This window comes from Sinocyclocheilus grahami, unplaced genomic scaffold, assembly GCF_001515645.1.
Source record: "Sinocyclocheilus grahami isolate Dianchi unplaced genomic scaffold, SAMN03320097.WGS_v1.1 scaffold61.1, whole genome shotgun sequence".
NCBI lineage: Eukaryota > Metazoa > Chordata > Actinopteri > Cypriniformes > Cyprinidae > Sinocyclocheilus > Sinocyclocheilus grahami.
In genome coordinates this window covers 552,660-570,080 of record NW_015505240.1, presented here as the reverse complement: position 1 = coordinate 570,080, position 17,421 = coordinate 552,660, and the positions used below count along the sequence as shown (strand labels likewise).

General features: G+C 37.3%; 1 protein-coding gene across 1 annotated transcript in view; it reads right to left on the bottom strand.

Moving 5' to 3' along the window:
* The window catches only part of LOC107584614 (importin-9-like), a 35,947-nt gene that overhangs the window by 15,002 nt on the left and 3,524 nt on the right, over positions 1 to 17,421 (bottom strand). The window lies entirely within an intron of this gene.

The window sequence follows — 17,421 nt, the reverse complement described above, 5'->3', positions numbered from 1 at the left end:
TTTTTTGGGCGTAACGTGCAATAAACCAATCAGAGTCTCATCTCCCATCCCCTTTAAAAGCCAGTTGCGCTCGCACCATGGCGGGTTCGCTATTTACACGGCAGAATGTAGTGATGGGAGAAACAAAGCTTTTCGAAGCACTGAATCAATTGATCCAATTGCTTCGAAAAATTATTCAATGTTTCGAAGCACTTGAAACAGCACATGCTGGCGACACCTGCTGGTGAAAACGTTGTAAAAGCATCAAGAACTCAGACCAAACTTACAAAACAAATGGAAATGTTTTTTTAGAAATACCATTTTTTATAATAAATAATAAACACTTAAATACTATTAAATATTAGTGCTTGTGTTATGTGTTTTAAGTATAATCAAACCCTAAACACACAATGAACTAAATTATTTAATTAATTAAGTGTTTTCATTAGAGCTGTCTATAAAAACCAGCAGGCAAGAGTAGTGTTATCAGTCAGGAGAAGGAGGTGGATTTAATTCTATCGTAAGCTCATTTGGTTATTTTTAAGGTATGTGATTTGTAGGTTGAAAGTACTGAATGTTTTTACAAAAATGTTTAAACTATATAGCCATCTGTGTTAAAGTGAAGTCATCCTTTGTTTAACCCACAACATCTGGCCCTGAATTCTTTATTTTTTACAGTAAAATTTTGTGTCACATGATTAACTGGGCAACCAGAAGTGGTTCATGGGTTCACTTTGAGATCAACACCCCCTAGTGGTGAACCATCGGAGTTTCTAAACGTTTCAAAACAGTGTGACGTAACGAAGCTTCATTTGTTGAAATCACGTGAACTGGCCGGTTTGACACGCGCTCCGAAACACTGATTCGAAACAAAAGATTTGCAAATGTTTCGAAGCTTCGTGAAGCAGTGTTTCGAATGCGCCCATCACTAGCGGAATGTAATTTTTCATTTTTAAAAATGTTTGTGTGCGTAATATTACACCCTGTGTGTGTAATAAGCAAAGTGTGCGCACATTGTGCACCCGCCTATTGGCACATATTACTAACGCGTTCTTTAAATAACAAAGAAAAAATATTGCGCCAGACTTTAGACCAGGTTTGAGTTGGTCTATGGCGCAGTCTATTTTCAATTCCTCAAAATAGCAACGCGCCAACAATGCGCCTGAACACACCTCTTTTTTTAGACCAGCACGCCCATGGGCGCACAAATGGGCGCAAATACATTTGCTATTTAAACAACACAGCGCAGGATGGTAAAATGAGAACTGCGTCTGGCTGAAACTAGCAAAAATACTTGCGCCGCATGTATGATAGGACCCTATGTTTTTGTTGGTCAATGGCGCAATCTATTTCAGTTGCCTCAAAATAGCAACGCGCCAGCAATGCGCCTGCCCTGAACACACCTCGTTTTTAGACCAGCACGCCCATGAAGGCAGAAATGGGTGCAAATGCATTTGCTATTTAAACAATGTGGCGCAGGACTTGAAAATGAAAACTGCATCGGGCTGAAACTAGCAAAAAAACACTTGCGTCACGCCTGGTGCCGCATTGCGCTAGGTGTATGATAGGGCCCTATAAAACTAATAGCAGCACCTTCTCAACACTATCTGTAGCACAAGCAGACATGTTATTCGCTGAAGTTTGGTATGATTTCTCATGTTTTCGAAAAGCGTCTCATGCTCACCGAGGCAGCATTTATTTGATAAATTAATTAATTAATAAATAGCAGTAATATTGTGAAATATTATTACAATTTAAAATGACCTTTTCTATTTTAATATATATATTTTTTAAATGGCATTTATTCCTGAAATGGCAAACCTGAATTTTCAGCATCATTCCTCCAGTCTCCAGTGTCACATGATCCGTCAGAAATCTGAACAAAGAATATTTCTTATTATTGTCAATGTTGAAAACAGTTGTGCTGCTTAATATTTTTGTGGAAAACCTGACACTTTGTTTTCAGGATTCTTCGTAGAAAGTTCAAAAGTACAGCATTTATTAGAAATTGTAGCAATGTGAATGTCTCTACTTTCACTTTTGATCAATTTAATGCGAAGTTGCTGAATTATTAATAAAAACATATTTTAAAAGGTTAATGTATAAAGCTCAACAGCTTAATAAACAAGAAGCTAATATTGAGTAACTTACCTTTTAAACAACATTGTTTAGTTCCTGAATGAATGTTTTTGAATAAATCAGTTGAATGAATCAATCAATGATTCAATCATAAAGTCAGCCACTTATAGCCGTAACGATGAAACCTATCGAAAGAGTTCCTAATCACTAATGCACAGACTGATGGTCTTTTACAGTATACCAAGTGATTAAACTACAGGACGCATCTGTTAATTTAAGATTTGCTTCATGATGTGATAAAACCTTTATTGAGGCTTGAGAACTAAATTGCAGGTACATTATTGAGGCTTTAGAACTCATTTACAGATTACATCTGTCTATAACCTCAAACAAACAATGCAAATGTTGATGTAGGTTGTTTATTAATAACCAAGTCACAGACTGCAGGATTAGCATCGAATTCTTGCAAAATGATCTTTAAAAAAGTGCAATACATCCTATTTTGCAGCTGAATGGTTACTGTTTTGCAACAGTGATATTTTAAAACAGCCAAACACAACAGACAGCCTAATAGCGTTCATTTAGAAAGACTGATGAATGCCAGCAAGGATGGAGATTTTGAGACTCTTGTTCTAAATTAACCATGAACAGTTTTGAAATGAGGATAAATATAGGAAATAAGCATCCCAAAAATAACATCAAGACATATTTCACAACCAGTCATCCCAAGCTAATTGCTCTATAATTATACAGGAAACAATGCATGCTGTGTCACGTTACTATCGTCACCAGATATGCGTGTTGAAATTACCTTAATGATGATCTGATTACCATTCTCAAAAGTCAAATGCCATTTTGCAACAAGAAGATCTTGATCTTGTTGAAGAAACCTATAGTAAACCTTTAACCCTCATGTTTTGCACGAGATCTGAAAGGCCTCATTATGGAAGCCCATTTCTGTCTTGGAATAAAAACAGTTAACTGCAACTTTATGCAACCGTTTTTTTTATAACAATTCTGAGTAAATAATCTCACAATGCGAGACATAAACTTGCAATTGCAAGAAAAAAGTTCAGTTCTATTTTTATTTTATTTTATTCTATTCTATTCTATTCCAGAACTATGAAATATACATTAAGAATTGTCTGAACAGGAAAAAAGTCTGACTTGTTAGATGTAAATTTGGAATTGCTAGAGAAATGTCAGAAATCTGTATTTATATCTCACAATTCTGTTTTTTTTTCTGCCACAGAATACAAAAATAAGTGAGATATAAACTTGAGAGTTAAACTCACAATTCTGCAAAGAATCATGAGAAACAAATTCAGAATTGTGAAAAACAAAGTCAGAATTGTTAGATATAAACTCAGAACTGCAAGAAAAACATTGCAGTTTATTATTTTTTATTCCATTGGGTAAACAGGCTTCCTTACCCCAAGGCCCTTTTTAACATGTCAAAAAACTTTGCAAGTATTGATAACCATAGGAAAACCTATCAAAATATTTGACAAAAGAGGTCAATTTTAAAATTACTACTATTATTTGTACACACAGATCAAACATGAAGACAAGTAAATGGCGGTTGAAAACGCAAATATCCTCTGCTTGTGTGATTTATATTTAGCATGAAATTAATCTTTCCAACCATTGTGTAATCAACAAGAACAAATCTCTTTGCCAGTTATTACTCATTCCTTCCTGTCAAAGAATGACAAGAAAACAAACAACCACCAGCAGCACTGAATATCTCTGCAGATCTAATGATCCCCATCTAAATTTCAGTCAAAAACAGCTGTCCTACACTTCGCCATCCAGCCACAAACAAAGCCACTTCTGTCACGATGATATCAGCAGAGTGGGCTTGGAGTAAATTGATCATTATCTTGGCACACCCAGAGAGCCTGTCTTTTGCTCAAGTGTACCATTTTACCCATTTCTAGTGCTATTTTCCACTCCCTCTCCAATGGAATATTCCTTTCTGTCGCCATATTTACATACGGGTTCCAAAAGGGCTACTTGACAGGATAATACTACCTCTAGAGTTGTGTCAGCTTCTGTCAGGATGTGGGGAGCGGATTACTGTGATTTCCTTAAGCAGGATGCACTTTGCTTTACTGCAGACGGCACAGCTGATTTTTGGCATGCTGATGGAAAACAAAAGCTCGAAGCCATGAGGAGTGGTCCTCTGCGCTTCCCAAAATAGGAGGGCTGAATTTCCTTCGACTCAACCCGTTCACCTGGTATCGGCAACCCGCGCCCCTTTTCTCTAATCCACCCCCACCCCCACGGCTCATGATGTCAGCCCAAATGCATCATTACAGTCAATAAATCAAGACGCCTCCACCACACAAACTACAGGATGCCATGTGAGAAAGAAGCGCCAGCTGTTTCTCTGCCCTTTGTTGTTGTATATCCAGTCGGGAGAGGCAGGCTATACTCGTTACAGCACTGTTTTTCTTCGATTTCTCATTCTTTGCTTTCTCTTCATCTGGATTGGGTACAGGGCGCATTCCACAAAGTAGCAATGAAGTTACAAATCCCTTAGGAGTTAGTCTATGCCTACAACAACTGCATACATCTATACACTGTAAAAGTGTGGTTAATTGCCACTGTTGTGACAATTAACCATTTAAATTAAGTAACTCAACAAGAGAATCTCTGCAAAGTGTTCCCCTTATTAAACAATTACTACACTATCACACTCATAGCCGTGTGATATCGCAATACATCAGCATGACTGTGATTGCATCATGAACCGTATGAAAAATATATGTACAGTATGAAGTGTTATTAAATTATGAATGTTTTAAAGATTAACTTTAAGTTAGAATTATATGATGACAAAGTGTAAACATTTTTACTGAATAATATTCAATATTCAATAAAATTTGTATAGCCTATTCATGATATTGGCTAATACCAATAAATAAATTAAGAAACCATAATATTATGACATGACACTGATATAAGTAACTAAATGTGGACAAAATGTCAGTAAAATTAGCAAACTGTCAAACAATGGAAACATATTAATTATTCCTGCCCCAGTGCATGCTGGGTGATTGATACTGAACTACAAAACCATTTTTCATTGCAGGCATATTTGAACTGAAAAAATGCTTGTTAGTTTGACTTAAAATAGTTTATTTTAAAATAAAAAAATGCTCTTGAAAGTTGTTAGAACTTCAGATTTTTATTAAGTAAAGCAGACAAATGAATTTTCCAGAATAATTTACTTTATCTAAGTATTGTTTTGTACACACCACGTGCATGAAAAGATTGCTTTCATTGTTGATGCTTACAAATGCACACAAACCCTCAACCCTTGATGAAAACTATGGCTCGGTGAATTGCACACGCATTTAAAGTCCATGGCGCAAAAATCGAACATTTGAATTGCGACACAAGTCATCTCCATCTCAGGCAGGCTTCATCTCACAGTCTTTTTTTTTTTTTGTCACGCGATCTGTGTGGCAATGACAGGCTGTCAATCCATCCATATCTAAATATATATTAAATAAATAAATAAATAAATATATATCTGAAGGGAGGACAGGAGCAGCAGACCGGCTGAATTACCAGGGCTAGTCACTTGCCGACTGACAGCAGGGGGCTTTCCATTTGGCCTTGGATCACGCTCTCTCTCATGCACTTAGCAACTTAGCAATGCAGCAGTTTCTTATAAAGGCCAAGTGACAATATATTGATCTCCTCAGGCCAGCAACTTCAAGCTAGGTTCGCAGGTTCATTCAATTACCTGTTTGTTGATGCCGCTTCTGGGGCCCGGCGTGCTCTCCTTCTCTCTCGCTCTCTCTCTGTCCTTGGCGTGAAATAGCAGTGGGCAGAACGCTGTTTTGGCACAGGGTGACAGAAGGTTTCTGACAGCTGTGAGAAAAACTTGCTAATGACCGCTTTCTGTTGCACCAGCCTGTGTTTTAATGCTAATCATCATTTGCAATGGACGTGGCCCCTGTTTAAAACAATAATTTATGGACATTTCATTTATTTAAAATTGTGTCCCACAAGGACTGTCCTAAAGTTGCACAGCATATTCTCTCACATCAGAAATTATGCCGTGGCTCTTAATGCATTTATACAAGTCATAATCCTGGTGTTCAACATTAATTAGCTAAAGCTGCCCGGCCGCATATTTTTCTTCATTATTTGTTTTTCATGATTTTTCTTTTTTCATCTCAGCACTATGGGGTAACATGTACTTTGCATGACTTTTTTTCCTCCTCCTACCAACAAATATTTACCTCATATAGTGGACAAGAAAAAAAGTAAACATAGCAGTGTGGAATTTCCCAGAAAATAAAAAGTCCAATTCAATTAAGTCCTAGTTAATACATCCAGAAAGATGTATTAAATCAATTAGTGTTCATGCATGCAATCAGTTTTAATACTGTACATGTTTTTGAGGGCAAAAAGTAAATGTGCTGTTGTCAGGTGGATTTATCACTAACAAATGAAAATTCTGTCACCATTTATTAACTTTCATGTAATTAGACTGAATGGGGATCAAGCTTGTTGAGCTCCAAAATTCAACATAAAACGTGCTTTATGTGAGGAACAAACTAAACATTAAGGTCATTATTCACATCATAATGACTTTAAATGGTCCCATTAACAAGATTTCAGCAAGATTTCATGGCAAAGGTCCATTGTCAATAGTGTAGCAGTGTATGAAGTTGAGTCGTATCTCCCTATGCTCTCAAAAATACTTAAATATCTGTATATACTGTATATGCATATTTGTTATAAACTTAAAATATTTTATATTATGTGTAGATATAATCAACTTTAAATTAACAGTTTTATATTTCACCATCATTTTAGTTCAATTGTGTCATTCGCAATCCTTAATGGGATTGTAGTTCATTCCCTCATTAAAGCTTCTACCTTTGTCTTTTTTTCTTTTTTTTGCTTCAAATCAAAGTTTTTAATTTAAAACATCCATTTGGGAAAAACAAAATGACTGGAAAAAATATTTATGGAAACAACACAGTTAAAAAAGTGGGAGGGCAGTAATGACTAATTACACTTAAATTACACTTCTTTTGACTGAAAACATTTGGTAAATGCAACCGCACCTTTAGAACGTTTTACTTTAAGTTTTAATATAACATAATCCATTGCTAAAGCCTAAAACTAATTCTTTTCAACTCTAAATCAGTGTTCTATTAAAGAAAGTGTGGGATGAAAGGATCATATTTCCATAATTCTCACTCCCTGACCAGTTATAATGTCTTTGTGGGAGCCTGGTATGAACCAAGTCCTTGAAACACCCATGGTTGCAAAAATAAGTCCCAGCTGGGTCCAATTAGGGGACGACCAGGAGCGCTGTTTGTGTTGGCTGTCTCTCACCAAGCCATAGGGACTCATCAGGTTTTCATTTGTCTCATTTGTGAAGGCACACAATAGTACAGTTCTATCCACAGTGGTCTAATTTGAGCGTTCAGCGCCACACGCTCCCTTACCACCGGCTTCATCAACACAGCCTCTCCTAATGCGATGCGGCCCCACATTCCACAACAATGCTTCTACGCTACATTCCTCTGCAGACGCTAACTTACAGCACGATTATTCTGACACTTGTTGGCATTCTCTGCTAGTCCGTATTCAGAGGTATTTTCTGTTTTGCATCCTAAGTAGCTGCAAATTGTTTTGCACTTCTACGTCATAGCTGCAAAATTCAACCCTGACATGCTAACACGATGCTAACACGCACATTTGCCGTGCAAACCGTCTGTGCCTGCAAAACGCATCTAGATTTACAAGCGGAATCCTGTGGATGGTGGTGCGTTTTTGTGTGGATCTGGGAACAGTAGGGAACATCAGTAGGGAGTCTAGAGGAGCTCTAGCACTAAAATTGAATTCCACCCCCAGCTGTTTCCAAAGTTTCTCTTATTTGAAAGGTCTTAACCAACAAGAACTGTGTAAATCTACACAATTAATTTGACATGAGCTATGAGGTGAAAAATGTGCCAGTTTTTTTTTTTTTTTTACTGTCACAGCAGTTGCTGCATGTTTAGTGCATGAATGATAAAAGTAAACACACTAGAATGAATAGATGTTACTCTTGATCTCAAAAACATTCTGATCTTACAAGGGATACTGTATTTCACCCTAAAAATAATGATTTTATTTATTATTAAATCGTTACTCACAATCATATCGTTCCAAACCTGTAGATCTTTCTTCTTTCTAAGAAATGTGCTTTTTGTCCATACAATAGAAATCAGTGGGTTCCAGAATATATTCTCTAGTGTTCTGCAGATGAAATAAACAGGTTTGGAGTAAATAATTCATTCTTTTGGGTGAACTTTCCTTCTAAGGCTGATTTTTGAATGCTTTAATTATATTTAGTCTAACTCATTCTCTACAGACTGTTTTCGATAAAGGGTTAGGGTTAGGGTTTAAAAAAAAAAGTTCCAAAAGCAATGTTCAAAGTGAATATTTCTTAAAAGAACCATTTTTATTAGTCTGAGGAAAATTTCAAAACTCTAAAGAACCTTTTTTTCACTATAAAGAATCTTCTTTGCAGTGGAAAGGTTCCATGAATGTAAACAGCTCTTCTTGGAATCTTAGATGCCAAAAAGAAGCTTTATTTTTTAGAGTATAGTAGCAGCTGGGGCTGCGTTGACTATGCACACTTGCATTTCAAATTTTAAGTCAAGCTTGAATTGTTCCAATGGTATGTACATTTAAGCTTGATTAAATGTGCTAATGCATAATTTTTTTCATAATTAATTGCATTAAATTAACACATTAAATCGACAGCCCAATTTAATACTTGATAAAGACACATGCTGTTCAGCTTCATGTGATCATCTGCACATTACAACGTTCTTTTATTGCATAGCAGAATCAATGCATAAAACTTTTATAGCTTATATCAAACTAGTGTTAAGCACACATATAAATAACTGCATACGTTTGCCCACAGGGCTTATTTGTCACGTCTATAATTGAATGCAAGCACATGCACCATGTGTCTTGAATAATGCATGGTCTGTCTGAGACATTTTCCAAATGCTGAAATATTCATGAAATTTCTATAAATTAGAAAGCACCTGTCCCCCATGTTTCAAACATATACACAGTGAACAATGTGCTTCATGGAAATTCAGTGCAAAAATAAAAATGGCCAAACTGAATCAATTAGTGGTGCATATTGGTCATAAACCGGCCATTATTAAGATCAATGTCCTGCGCTATTAGAATTGGAACTTTAAAGGCCAAGGATGGATGATAAAAGTTCATCACCTTCCAGCTATAGAAAAAAAAGCATCCATTGACTCCAAATATCAGCATTCGTTTGTGAATTAAGGCTGTCGTGATGTGCAGATTAATTAATCACAATTATTAGCATATAACACTATTTGCTGAGAATAGCAAAATAAAGATAATCCAAAGCCTGCATTTAGTGCCAGACAAGTAAGTGATTGAATGGACATTGTAAAAAGTAGCTTAAGAAGTCAATATATTGTTTGTTTTATTGCTAACTTTTAAAAATATGTTTTTATGTAAAGGATAGTTAACGGGACTGACTTCCATAGTATAGAGAAAAGATAAAACACTATGCAAGTCAATGGAGACCAGCAACTGAAGGTGAACTATCCCTTTAAAAAAATCCATCATTATGGAATTTACATGAAGAATAATAAACACCTTAAAAAATTAACACTTTAAAATGACAGCCCTATATATATATATATATTTCTCTGTCTCTCTCTCGTAAGCATGTGAAGTTTTCATTCAGTCCAACCAAAAGCACATCCTCTTCAAGGCTTTCAAATTGCAATATACTGAATGTTCCACACAGCAGGGATCCATCCATCTCCTCAGCTGAATAAGGTCAAACTCTACCTCACATACATGAATGCAAATAACCCGAAGGTCTTTGATTTATAGTGGCTAGATACAAACACCCTTCACTTAGAATAGACGTTGGGCAGTAATATATACATAGCCAAATTTCTATTGGTCGATATGGAATTTTAAGGGCCCCTTTGAAGCTTGGACATTTACATTTGCATTTCAAAATACAACCACCCTATAAAAAAGGAAGAAATTGAAAGAGAGAAAGGAAAGAGAAAAGAAAAATTATGTGGGAGGACCTTTTCATCTCTTTCCAAATCTCTCCCTCTCTCATATCCACCCTCGGCCCTTTTCGCTCTGTCTCTCTCCATCTCTATTCCTCTCCTTCGTCGCTACTTGCAGAAAGCTCACTTGTTGTATTTGATTAGTTTTTATTCCGGCAGTCGTCTACCTATATGTCTGCAGTCCAAGAAGAGGGTAGTGGTTCTGGATCACTTCCTTATTCAAACACAGCCAAAGGGGTCAAAAAGGCAGACCTGTCATCTCCAATGTATTAAACTGCAAAAGAGAGCAACATCTACTATATATGAACTGCAGATAAAAGGAAATGAAAAACGCTGGGTGGGAACTTAACCCTTTGTCTGCTGGCGCCTCACACGGCTCCCATGAAGTCATCAGATATCTCAGGTGGAAGGAGTGCTCATTGTGTCTCTTTCTCGCAAATTAGTGCTGGGACAGTGCAAACATGACATTAATTGGTTATTTTCAATTACCCTAAATGGGTAGATGTGGTCCCATCTGGTATTGGGAGAGGTCTCTCATTGTGAAGGGAGCAGGAGACGTCGGTGACTTGTTGTGGCAGTGTTGAATAACCTGTTGTCTCCTCGATCGATCAGAACACAATGCGTGACAATGTCGCACCAATGATTTGTGAATGCTGTTGAAGGTCAGCCCTCCATCCAAACCTAAGCATCCTGCCCAACACACACACACACACACACCTCTAGAAACTCTCCATCTACTCCTGTGCAACCAGTGCCACTATAGATTAGTCAAGGATCATGCATTGCATGCAAAGTCAAGCTTTTCTCAGCTTTTAATCACAGGTTCTTTTTGCTTCTATAATATATAGTTGTAAAAATTTTAGTTTGCAAACATGAAAAAAAGATGTTGCATGTCTTAAATCTGAAAATTGTGCATAAATGAAAAAAAAACAGCCAATTAGAAAGTGTGGGCGAGGCTACATTGAGCAATTACAAACCAAGACATAGAAACCAAGCAAAGTGAAAAATATAGTTTCACTCATCATGATCAGAATAATTTAAGAATGATTCCTTTCAACCCCCTTTATCTTAGCATCTGATTAGGTTACGGTTTAATGGTTAAATTATTTACAAAAAAAGTTTAAATGTACAAATGTAAGCATTTCAGGCTAAATTAATTGCAAACATAATGTTCATGTCATGTCAGAATTACTGAATGAAAATTATGAAATTATTTTCCAATGTAAATGCTCATAAGGGCAAAGGTGGATCCATTTTGTAGCTTTATTGTTAATGACAGGAAATTATTTTAATAATTACATTAATATACTTACTTCCCTTCTGATATTAATTTGCACAAGTGAAAGAACATGAACCTTTCATAAAATTGAGAGTTTATGGATATTAATAGTATTTGCTAGCCAAAGGCTTTACAGTAAAGGATTCAACACAGTATTTTTTTGGGGGGGGGGGGGCCCCTAATCAGAATATTATAGGATACAATGCTGCCTTGCAAATGTGGGATGAAGTTTGCCCTGCAGTGTGGGGTCCTACGTGGAGCGTGAGTGAATAAATACCCTGGGTAGGGAGCCCCATGCACTGACACATGGGAGAGCATACATAAAACAAGGGCTCCAGAGGGAGATTAATAACCTGTAGATCCAGAGACAGATACCCCAGACAGCCCAATGTGACTTTAAAACACAGATGAATAGAGGATGGTTTGGGTCAAGGGCACAGAGGCACAGGTTAAAGAGTATTTTATCAATCAGCTGGTGTGGGGAATCTGTTTGGACAAGCTGTCGACTCTCAGCGGGACGAAGGGTCCACGCATACGGTGGAGGCTTCACGTGAAGAATCGAGAATGGATGGTGGTGAGAGAGAAATAGAAATGGAGGGTAGAAAAGGGAAATGTAAAATAAATGTGCTTGGGCACTCAATCCCATTTCCCTCCGTTCTTTCATTCTAATTTTAGAGGGTTCTTTTCACTTTCAGACGCCATTCACCACAGGATTTTGTTCAATGTATAAAGCAAAATCAATGTGCTTTGCTACAAATGGCTCCCGCTTCCTGCATGCTCTTATCTGGCATCCCAATCGCATACTATCGAGTGTGTTTTAAATCACTGATTGCGTTTAACCCTGATGAGCCTCAAGCTAGATCAATGGCCAGCCTGTTGCAAACACACACAGACGCACGTCCACACAAAAGCCAGCCACATGCGCACACACGCTCCCCGGCAATATTGGTGTGGAGATTAAAGCCATATAAAAGAAGGGAGACAAAGGTGAGGCCACCTTCTTTCAAATGGCAAGAGCATGGCTTGACAAAATGAGAGGGTGAGCTCCAAGAGAACAAAAGGAGAGGGTGCGGGACCGTGTGGCGGAAGCAAAGCTCGGGGCAGCATGGGTGAGGAGCAGGGCCTTTAATTAAAAGGATTATATGAAGGCACACGGCGCAAGGGAGAGGCTGTCCGTGTCCTGAGATGGAGTACAGTAATGAAACCAATCACTGGCAGCTGAAGGAAAGCGGCAGAGAGAGATAAAACCAGAGCTAAAGACCAGAGATGAAAAAAGGGGATGGGTTTAGATTGAAGACAGGGAAAAGAAAGCAAGTTGGAATGAATGAGACAGTGAAACAATGGATTGATATGCAGGGTTGGAAACCTGAGGTGCTGAGGTGTGGTATATGATGCGGGCGTGCCATCTATCCCATCAGCCTTCCTTTAATGTTGTTTCTGGAATAGTAGAACAAAGTTTGGGCAGCAGATGCATAACATTTTGTTATAAAAAGATTAGTTTTGACTCCAATTTGAGCCGTGACTATGTGACTAAATAGTGTCGTGCCTAAATGCTTCAAAGAATCAGTTAATCAATGATTCTTTATTATTCAAAAGTGTTCACAAAACTTATGACTTCATATTTGGCCGAATTTTGGAGTAGAGAGACACTGTGCTGAACTCTTCGTCAATGAACGACATACTAGATCAGGGTTCCTCAAATCTTACCCTGGAGGTCCAATGCGCTGCAGAGTTTAGCTCCAACCCTGATCAAACTCAGCTACCTGTGATTTTCCAATGATCCTGAAGACATTGATTAGCATGCTCAGGTGTGTTTGATTAGGGTTAGAGCTAAACTCTGCAGGAAAGTGGATCTCGTGGGCCAGATTTGAGGATCCCTGTACTAGATGGATGTTTAAATGGTTTAATATTTTAGCAATACAATTCTCATTACATTTCCAACTTTAGTGTTTACCTTCGAGCAACAAGGACCAATTTGGCATTTAATATAAAAATGAGTAGCAGTCATCTGTGCCTTGAGATTTCGTTTATGGTGGTAAATGACAAAAATGATGCCTACAATAAAGAGACCTGTATGCCACTGGTCATTTTCTTCCTTTGCCTTTTTTATGATATTATTATGAAGAATAAACTTTGTGCTAGCTAGGGGGAAAAATACAGGATTGTGGGAAATGTGCAGGAGAGAAATGGGTCAAACTTTCAGATGTTCTCCATAAAGACAGTTCAGTGTGGTAGTAACAATTTGATCTAATGAGAAAATATAAGTATTTTATGAGGATGTTTTAATTCATACAATGTGATTCAAAATGTATGATTAGTAGAAAAAAAGCATGAAGCTCTACCCCTAACCTTAACTGTTAGTGGAGCGCAAGCAGAATTTATACGAATTAGCTGCCAATCTGGCAAAAAGTAAAACAGTTACGAGTTACCATGAGATTGTATTGAAGGCCTGTTCATATGAAGTACAAAGTTTTGGCATGAAAGTCAAGCACTTCAAGATTTTAAAATGGAACTTCGCATCTTATTCACACCAAGTCTAAAATATTGTATTGTGATCTGTTCGTCAGGTATGATATTGGTTATCAAATTCAAATATATATATTATATATATTAGGGCTGTCATCATTAAGTCGTTAACGCATGCGATTAATTTTACAATCCTTAACGCGTTAAAAAATTGAACGCAATTAAGGCAAAATTACTAAAGCACAATTTCTATTCTAACCCTTTAACCCAATTTTGCTTCTCTGCTTGCGATTAGATTATTTTAAGTCGCTAAACTCTGGGAAATCTTTCAGTCCAATGATCCAGTAAGCGAATGCATTCAAACAATCCGTCCAAAACAGTGCTAATATAAAGGAAACCAGGCTGATTACATCAGAGATTGCAGAGAGAACAGAGACTTACGTTGCGTTTTAACTGAATTATTAATTCCAGTGTGTGTGGCTTTAAGACACGAGCTCTGTCATATTCTATGATTGTCTCTGAAGAGCGCGAGCCCTCACACGTCGCGCTGTGTGTGAAGTACAGACTGAACGGATTGTCAACACATCCCACCGCTGTATGGCCAGATGAGACGCAACTGGATTATCAGTCTCCCTAGTAAAGTCTTGATAGATGAAGACTACAATCAAGGTAAAGACGATTGCGGTGGTGTACAGAAATCGTACAGTAAGCACATGTGAGTCCGTTATACTGATGCGTGTATGAGTGCTCTTGACGCATTGATCGCACATTGTATTTATGCACAGGCACAGACATTTCCGTACATTCACATTGCTTCCACACACATTCATGAATGTTTTGATTTGTCATGTGTATGTTGCTGTGTTTAGTTATAAGGAGAAACGGTTTAGTTATATTGTATTCGTGTAGTTCCCTCCTTCAGGGAATGAGGGTTACACAAGTAACCTAGACGATATATGCAGTCAGCAGGCGATTGGTTTAGTTTTTTTTAGGCATCTCCATGTGGTCCTGTTCGGTATGGCAACTTGGCTTCTCTAAAATGTAAAAAAGCTCTTTGCTGTCGCACTATACACATACTATAAAATTCTGATTTTTTTTCTTTCATATGTGCTTATATGGGCTCCTTATATCATTTGGTTCTTTGGTGTCCTTTTGGAGTTTCTAAGTGTCCATTTTTGGAACGACATCTAAATTTATCTTGAAAAAAGCTTGCAGAAAATATAGATTTTTCAGTCCTTCAATCTTTTGGTTTACTTTGCTGAATATAGCAAATGATGACAAAATAAATATTTGAAACAAGATAAATGGTCTATGCTTAATTTCATGAAGTGTGCGATTAATCGCAATTAATCACAGAAAAAGGATGTGATTAATTTGATTTAAAATTGTAATCGATTGACAGCCCTTATATATATATTACTTATATATGTAAGTTTGGGGTCTGTAAGATTTTTTTTTTTTGAGTGTGTTTTTTTTTTTATGTTTTCAAAAGAAATGAATACTTATGCAGCAAGGATACACAAAATGTATCAAAAGTGACATTAAAGACAATTCCAATAAATTCTGCTCTTTTGAACAAAATTGTAATAAACTTTTCAGTGTTGCTGTTTTACTGTATTTTTGATCAAATAAATGCAGTCTTCATTGGTAAGTAGAAGAAAAAAATCATTTTAAAAAGTATTAGCAACCCCAAACATTTAGTGTGCTTGTTTTCATAATGAGGACTGAGCCTGTCAAACTCCAAAAATGACAAGAAGCACCATTAATCCACCATAAAAGTAGTCCATTGGATATTTTAGTAGCCACATAAGTGTTTTATGTGAGGACCAGATGAAATTTGATAACAAACCTGTCAGGATGTTTTGATGTGCCATATTTGAATAGCTTCAATACTGTCTCCTGGGTTGCCTTCTTGAAATCAATGACATCCTGATGGCCTGTTGTCTCAAAGAGTTCCCACAGGCTTTGCAGTTCTGTAATGGATGAATAGCTTCTCTGTGTACACCTAGGGCATATGCACCTCAATGCCTGTGTCTCACATAATCAATGAACAAGCATACATCTCATTGCATTGGTATATTCTGCACAAACTGACATGGAGAGATCATACACATGCACACACAACCCACAATCGCACCTGCATACAGCAATGGCTTGCAAGCGATAAAGTCTCTCCATTTCCTGGCCTGTCCAGGCTAGTCTCCCGTTATCACAAGAGTTGGAAGATTCAGCTCCGCTGCAGGCCCATGCTGCACACTTCGCTTGTCCTAGATTAACACTTATCTCCCAGTGCCACCAGAGTGCCAGACCCAATAAATGAATTAGATGGGAAGGAAGCCATCTAGACACAAACCTGTGGCTCATGTCATACCAAATGTGTCCATACCATGGCAGTTTGTCCTCGAGCACAGCCAAGCTGGAAGTCACAGTTCAGACCTCTACCTTGCGCAATTAAAGAGACAGGAAAAGTTTAAAAATATGAGAAAGACAAAGGTGACACGTTGAGTCCAAATGACTTCTGAGACATTGTGACATGGGCACACAGGGTGAAAGCATTACATTTAATAATACCATAGATCAATGATTGATTAGGAGTATAGGGATGAAATTTTAATGATCCAGGACCTTTGAGCACTTCAAGTAGCCAGTCCACAGAAAGCTGACATATGCTGTATAATTCATCTGAGGGAGCGTGTCCCTCTCTCTCTCTCTCTCTCTCTCTCTCTGTCTCCAAGTGAGGGTTTGACTCTTTAAAGCGCTGGATAGGTGCTGGTTGTATCTGTTGGTAACGTAGGGTTCATGGCTCCTTTTCAACATATGCACTCATTATTCTTGAGCAACTTGAAACCAAATGCTCATGTTTAATTGACAAGAAGCCAAGAGAGTTCATATTAAAAAAAAAGAAGAAAAAAGGTAAAAGGCAAGCACGTTTCTGCCTCACAGCACAAAATAAAAAATATTTAAAATAAGAAATAGTTAAAAAGTTAATAAGAAAAAATGAATATAATTAAAGCTGGATATAATAAAGTCATAATTAGATTAAAGATACAATATATTTCTTATAAAAATACAGTGATGTTATGGCCTAGTGGTTAGCAGTTATGCTCTTACACACATGGCATTATGTTTATGTGGGTGAAGTGAGTTCATATCCAGTTTGACACTAGAGATGGGTCAGGATTGTGAATTAATGAGGTTGACTAATGAGATCAACTTGATTTTTTTTTCTTGATGCTTTAAAACAATTTAATGTAAAGACATGCTAATAGTTCAAATGTACCAGTACACTGTGTCTTGTATCTGCTTCACTGTGAACTTTGTTCACTTGACAGCCATCTTGCTTGTGTCCACAAGAAGCTATGGTAAGCTATTTTCTGGCATAGAAATAAAGCTCTTTTCTTCTTTAATGGGGAAAGACCAAAATTTCAACTGTACCAAAAATGTTTCATTTTAGATGAAATCACACTTAACCCCCCCCCCCCCCCCCCCCCCCCCCCCCCCCTCTACCCG